Source organism: Passer domesticus, chromosome 6 (assembly GCF_036417665.1).
Source record: "Passer domesticus isolate bPasDom1 chromosome 6, bPasDom1.hap1, whole genome shotgun sequence".
Classification (NCBI taxonomy): domain Eukaryota; kingdom Metazoa; phylum Chordata; class Aves; order Passeriformes; family Passeridae; genus Passer; species Passer domesticus.
In genome coordinates this window covers 72,899,702-72,906,466 of record NC_087479.1, presented here as the reverse complement: position 1 = coordinate 72,906,466, position 6,765 = coordinate 72,899,702, and the positions used below count along the sequence as shown (strand labels likewise).

General features: G+C 55.3%; 1 long non-coding RNA gene across 1 annotated transcript; it reads right to left on the bottom strand.

Moving 5' to 3' along the window:
• Positions 1–222: 222 nt before the first annotated feature.
• LOC135304022 (uncharacterized) lies at positions 223–1,901 on the bottom strand. The gene is made up of 2 exons (XR_010365459.1): positions 1,493–1,901; positions 223–1,340 (listed from the first exon to the last, which is right to left on the bottom strand). It is a non-coding gene; the product is annotated as an uncharacterized LOC135304022 (long non-coding RNA).
• Positions 1,902–6,765: the final 4,864 nt, after the last annotated feature.

Sequence of the window (6,765 nt, the reverse complement as noted above, 5' to 3'; positions counted from 1 at the left end):
CCTGGGCACCAGAGGGAAGAGGTTCCCACAGACCCAGCCAGGGACCCGCTCCCAAGGCTGTTGCCATGGCCACCAGGGCTGGGACCAGCTGGGATGCTCGGCTTCCACGGGCCGGGGTTCAGAAATGGGATTCCCCAATTTCCTGCTCCCTCTAAAACCACGCTGCTGCTCGCTGCCCTCCCACCTCCCATGGAAAGAACAAAAGGCAAATATCCCAAAGGCTGGGATAAGAACAATTTACTGGGAACAGCAATGAGATAAGAAACAAACAGGAAAAAAAGCAATATTGATAACAGAAGGGATAAGAAAAACTATTTACAGGGAAAACTACAACATCACCACTGAGTGGCTCTTCCTGGCCACGTATTTCCTCCTGCCTGGAAAGGACACCTTTCTCCTCAGGGAGAGAGAGAGAGTCCCTTTCCTGCCCCTGGCAATGACCTGAGGTGGGAGTGAATGTAATGACACGGCTCTGGCCAGACCCTCTTGTTCTTCAATCCTACATCAGGTCACTAGCAGGGGCAGGAAAAGTGGCAAGTGTCTTCCCACCATGGATCACAGGGAACATGGATCAGCAGGTCTCTTCCCAATGCGGGTTCTCCAATGGGGGATGAAGCTGGAGCAGCACACGAGGCTCTTCCCACACTCAGGGCACTTGCAGGACTTCCCTTACTGGTGACTCTGTTGGTGTTTGGTCAAGTTAGAGCTGTGGGTAAAGCTCTTCCCACACTGGGGACACTCGTAGGGCCTCTCCCCGCTGTGGATGCACCGGTGCCTGGCAAAGTTTGAGTTGCACTTGAAGCCCTTCCTGCAGTCTGGGCAGCGGAAGGGCCTCTCCTCTGTGTGAATCCATTGATGCTGGAGGAGACTGGAGCTGGTCTGAAACCTCTTCTGACACTCGGGACAGTCATAGGGCCTCTCCCCGGTATGGATGCGTTAGTGAGTGATGAGCTCAGAGCTGCACCTGAAGCCTTTCCCACACTCCCCACACTCGTAGGGCCGTTCCCCAGTGTGGGTTCTCTGGTGCACCATCAGCTTGGTGATCCACCAGAAGCTCCTTCCACACTCCAAGCACTTGTGGGGCTTCTCCCCATCAGGAACCTCCTCATGGACCACCAGCTCCAAGCTCTGGCTGAAGCTCTGTCCACCTTCCTGGCACAGGGTGGATCTTTACTCCTCAGAGCAACCTGGGCTGTGTTTGCAGCCCCTCCTCGTGCAGCATCTCCAGGGCTTTTCCTCCCCGTTGGGTTCCTGCGCCATGGAGCCACTCAAAACGGCCTCTGCCACGAGGTTCTGCCGCGGGGATTTGTCCTCCCTGCTCTCCATCCTCAGCTCCTGCTCTGGGGGAGGAAGGACAAGGACAGGATGGCATTTGCCTCCGGGCCACAGGCAAGGGCAAGGAGATGCCCCCAGGCTGTCCTGCAGCCAGGGCTGTGCTGGGCTGGGAGATGGAGCAGGAGAGAGGGGAAAGGGGCACTGACTTCCTCCTCACCTGCTTGCATGTTCTGGGGCATTTTCCTCACAGCCTCAGTGGGGGTTGGCAATGGAAATCCTGGTTTGAGGAAAACAAAGGATGAGCACATTGACTCTGAAGGTCCCTCTGCCCAAGTGCATCTCTACAAGTCACCGGCCATTGGGGCTCCAGAAAAACCTCCCAAACGCCACGAGTCAGCCTGGAAAAAGCCTCCCAGGAATTCCCTGTCCCTGCTCCCTCCCCTCAGGTGTTGGGGGTTTCCCCTGTCCCAGCTGCTGGGGTCACGCTTGCATTGGGGGTCCCCCTTCTCCTCGGTGCCCGCCCTCCCCAGCCTGCTGGCACTCCCAGCAATCCCAAAAGCTGCCCCCTCTTCTCTGCCCATTCAGGGGTGCCGGGGCTTTTTGGGCTCCCTTTTGGGCTCCCTTCTCCCCTCATGCTCTGCTCCGGGCTGCAGGGGCTCCAAGGAGTCCCCCCTGCCCCTCTCCAGCCTCTGCAGGCTCCCGCCCATGGCGGCGCTCCCCCCTCTCTGGGCTCCCCACTTTGGGCTCCTGGGGGACACAGGGCTCTGCTCCTCCAGGCTGCCTCTGCCGCCAGCCGCCACCGCCACCCCCCGATGTCCCCCCGAGGGGCCTTTTCCGCTCAGCCTTGCACTTCTTCATTCTCCAAACATCCCCCCAAAAAATCCAACTGGGAGGAACTGGGAGTGGCTGGGAACATGCTGGTGGTCACTGGAAAAAACTGGGCTTCTACTGGGATCAACTGGGATCACGCTGGAGGTGACTGGGATCATCCTGGCAGTGAGTGCCACTGCACTGAGGCTGACTGGGAGTGCTTGGCAGCAAATGGGATCATACTGGAAGGAACTGGGAGTGACTGGAACCAAATGGAGGGTGAAAGAGAGCAACTGGAACCATGTGGAGCACAACTGGTTCATACTGGCAGGGACTGGGAGCACACTGGGCTCATCTCTGGATCATACTGGGAGGGACTGGACTAATACTGGGAGAATCTGAGAGCGACTGGGAACACACCCTGCACATCATCCCCCATACTGGGCCTGACTGGGAGCAACTGGGATTGTACTGGGAGCACACTGGGAGGGCTGGCATGTGACTGGGATCCAACTGGAGCTTACTGGGATCATACTGGGGTTGAAAGGGAGCGACTGGCATCACACTTTGGGCTACTGGGAGCACCTGAGAGAAACTGGGATCATGCTGCAAGCAAACTGGAGGAACTGGGCAGGACTGGATGCATGCTGGAGGCAACTGGGATATTCTGGGCATGACTGGGGGATCACACTGGGAGAACTGACACCTTCCTGGGGCACTGGCAGCGCCTGGAAATGACTGCAGACATGCTGGGACAAGGTGGGAAATGTTGGGGGGTTGTGTGGATTTTGGGGGGTTTGGATTTTGGGTGTTTTATTGGCGCTTTGGGGGGGGTGTTGTTCTGGGGTGTTTGGAGGTTTATTGAAAATTTTGGTAGGTTTTTTTTTGTATTTTGGGAGGTTTTACTGGGATTTTGTTGGGGGTTTTTGCAATTCTCATAAATTCTGGGGGTTTTATTGGGATTTTTAGGAGATTTTGAGGTATTTATTGGAATTTTGGAGGCATTTAGTGGGATGTATTTGGGATTTGGGTTTTTTGGCACTTTGGGGTTTTTTGGGAGTTTTGGTGGGATTTAGAGAAGTTTTGTTGGGATTTTTGGGTGTTGCTCTGATTTCTTTGGGTCTTGGGGGAGATTTTGCAAGATTTTTTAGGGGACATTTTTTGGGGCGGATTTGTGGGGTTTCATTAGGATTTTGGGTGTTATTGGGATTTCAAAAGATTTTGTGGGCTTTTATTGGGATTCTAGGGTGTTCTAATGGGATTTTGTGATATTTATTTCGGATTTCATTAGTTTTATTGGGACTTTTGGGGATTTTAAGGAGATTAAGGAGATTTTAATGCCTCTCAGCCATTACGCAAACCCTGGGACAACCCAAAGGCCCCAGACCCCCAAATGCCCCACAAATTCCACTAAAAATCCCAAATTCCTCAAGAAATTACAATAAGATCCTCCAAAATCCCAGAGAATCCCACCAAATCCAAGTGAAACCCACCCAAACTCAAAAAAACTCCCCAAAATTTCACTAAACCCCCTCAAAAATCAACCCCCAACCCCAATAAAATCCCCCAAAATCCAAAACTCCCCAAAGCCACAAAACTCCCAAAATCCCATAAACCCCGAAACACAATAATTCTCTCTGAATCCCCACTAATAGCCCCTCAACTTCCATCAAAACCCTCCAAAGCTCTAAAAACGCCCTCCCAAAATCCCCAAAAACCCTCCCAAAATTGCCCCCAAATACCAAAAATGCCCCCCAAAATTGCCCCTCAGAACCCCCCAGACTCTCTGGGGCCGTGCTGGGTCAGGGGCACCGGCCGGTGGAACAGGAGCCACCTCAGGGGCCCTCGGAGCTCTGTGGGGAGGGGGCACCATGGGAGACCCCCAAAAACGGGAGGGGGGGGCTGGGAACCCCCCGGATCCCCAAATCTCCCACGGGAACCCCAAATCCCCCTGAAAAGCCCCCAAGGTTGGCCCAGGACCACCCTGGAACACCAAAGTCCCCCCAGCACCCCCAGGACCCCCCTCAAGACCCCTCTCAGGACCCCTCCCCACCCCCAGATCTCCCCACAGTGCCCCAGGACCCCTCCCCAGACCCTCCCTGACCCCTCACGATCCCCCAGCCAAGACCCCTCCCCAGACCCCGCCCCACACCCCGGAACCCTCCCCAAAGCCCCCCCAGCCCCCCGGACCCCCCCACGCCCCCCCGATCCCCTCTCAGCCCCTCCCGGCCCTGTCCCGGCCGCCTCAGCAGCTCCCGGAGCGCTCCGGCCGCTCCCAGCGCCGCCCCCGCTCTCTGCAGCGCCCGGCACCGGCACCGCCGCTGCGGCTCGCCTCTGATTGGCTGCAGCGCCGCGGGGAGGCGGGCGCTGCTGAGGGGAGCCGCGCCCTCATTGGTTGGTTCGGGGCGGGGCGCGCCGCTATTGGCTGGAGAGCCCGTGCAGGCGGCGGAGGCGGGAGATTCAGAGGCGAGCGCGGCTGAGGAGGGCGCTGAGGGGAAACTGGGGGGGTTTGGGGCGGTCTGAGGAGAAATTGGGGATTTTGGGGAGATTGACGGGAAATAGGGGGGTGTGCGGTGGGTTTGGGGGTGAGTGAGGGGGTCTGAGGGGGCCTTAGGGATCTTTGGGGGCAGCTTGAGAGGGTCTGGGTGTTCTCAGGTGGGTTTAGGGGGATCTGAGGGGAATTGGGAGGGTCCGAGGGGATTTTGGGGGATTGTGAGAGGAGCTGGGGGGCTCTGGGGGGTTCTGAGGTGCATCTGGGGGGCTTTAGCGGAGTGTGAGGGGATTTCCCAGGGTTTGGGGGGGATTGAGGGGTCTGAGGGGGATTTGGGGCAGTCTGATGGATTTGAGGGGGGTCTCAGGTGGGTCTGGGGTAAATTTTGTGGGGAACTGGGGGGTCTGAGGGTCCCGGGAAGGTTTTGGGGGTCCAGGGTGATCCTGGGCCAACCTTGGGGGGGTTTGGGGCTCCCGGAGGGGTCCCGGGGGAGATTTGGGGGTCCCGGGGGTCCCAGGCCCCCCCTGAACCGGGGTCTGGGGGTTTCGGGGCGAGGGGGCACAACAGGGGTTCCACCCCCCCCTCCCGTTTCTGGGGGTCTCCCATGGTGCCCCCTCCCCACAGAGCTCCGAGGGCCCCTGAGGTGGCTCCTGTTCCACCGGCCGGTGCCCCTGACACAGGACGGCCCCAGAGAGTCTGGGGGGATTTTGGGGGGCATTTTTGGGATTTTGGGGAATTTTGATGAATTTTAGGAGGGTTTTGGGGGATTATCTTGGGGCTTCTTTAGGGCTTTATTGGGTATTTGATGGAAGTTCAGGAGGAATTATAGAGGTTTTGGAGAGAATTATTGGGTTTTGGGGGGTTATGGGATTTTGGGGGTTTTGTGGATTTGGGGAGTTTTGGATTTTGGGGATTTTATTGGGGCTTGGTTTTCAGGGGGTTTAATGAAATTTTGGGGAGTTTTTTTGAGTTTTGGTGGGTTTCACTGCAATTTGGTGGAATTCTCTGGGATTTTGGAGGATCTTATTTTAATTTCTTGAGGAATTTGGGATTTTTAGTGGAATTTGTGGGGGATTTGGGGGTCTGGGGCCTTTGGGGTTGTCCCAGGGTTTGTGGAAGGGCTGAGAGGCATTAAAATCTCCTTAAAATCCCCAAAAGTCCCAATAAAACTCATGAAATCCGAAATAAATCTCACAAAATCCCATTAGAACACCCTAGAATCCCAATAAAACCCCACAAAATTTTTGAAATCTCAAGAACCCCCAAAATCCAGATGAAACCTCGCAAGTTTCCCCAAAAATGTCCCCTAAATAATAAAAATCCCATAAAATCCCCACCCCCAAGACCCAAAGAAATCATGGCAACACCCAAAAAAACCCACAAAACCCCAAAAATCCCAGGAAAATTCTGAAAAAAACCAAATCCCCAATGAATCCCACTAAAAGCCCCCACAATTCCAGTGAAATGCCTCAAAATCTCCTAGAAATCCCATAAAAACTGCCAGAATTTCTGAGAATCCCCAAAAACCCAGGAAAATCTCAGTAAAACCTTCCAAAATACAAAAAACAAAAAAAAATTAATAAACCCCCAAACACCCCCAGAACACCCCCCAAAGTGCCAATAAAACCCCCAAAATCCAAACCCCCCAAAATCCACACAACCCCCCAACATTTCCCACCTTGTCCCAGCATGTCTGCAGTCATTCCCAGGCGCTGCCAGTGGCCCCAGGAAGGTGTCAGTTCTCCCAGTGTGATCCCCCAGTCATGCCCAGAATATCCCAGCTGCCTCCAGCATGCATCCAGTCCTGCCCAGTTCCTCCAGTTTGCTTGCAGCGTGATCCCAGTTTCTCTCAGGTGCTCCCAGTAGCCCACAGTGTGATCCCAGTCACTCCCTTTCAATCCCAATATGATCCCAGTAAGCTCCAGTTGGATCCCAGTCACATGCCAGCCCTCCCAGTGTGCTCCCAGTATAACCCCAGTTGCTCCCAGTCAGGCCCAGTATGGGGGATGATGTGCAGGGTGTGTTCCCAGTCGCTCTCAGATTCTCCCAGTATTAGTCCAGTCCCTCCCAGTGTGATCCAGAGATGAGCCCAGTGTGCTCCCAGTCCCTGCCAGTATGAACCAGTTGTGCTCCACATGGTTCCAGTTGCTCTCTTTCACCCTCCCTTTTGTTCCAGTCACTCCCAGTTC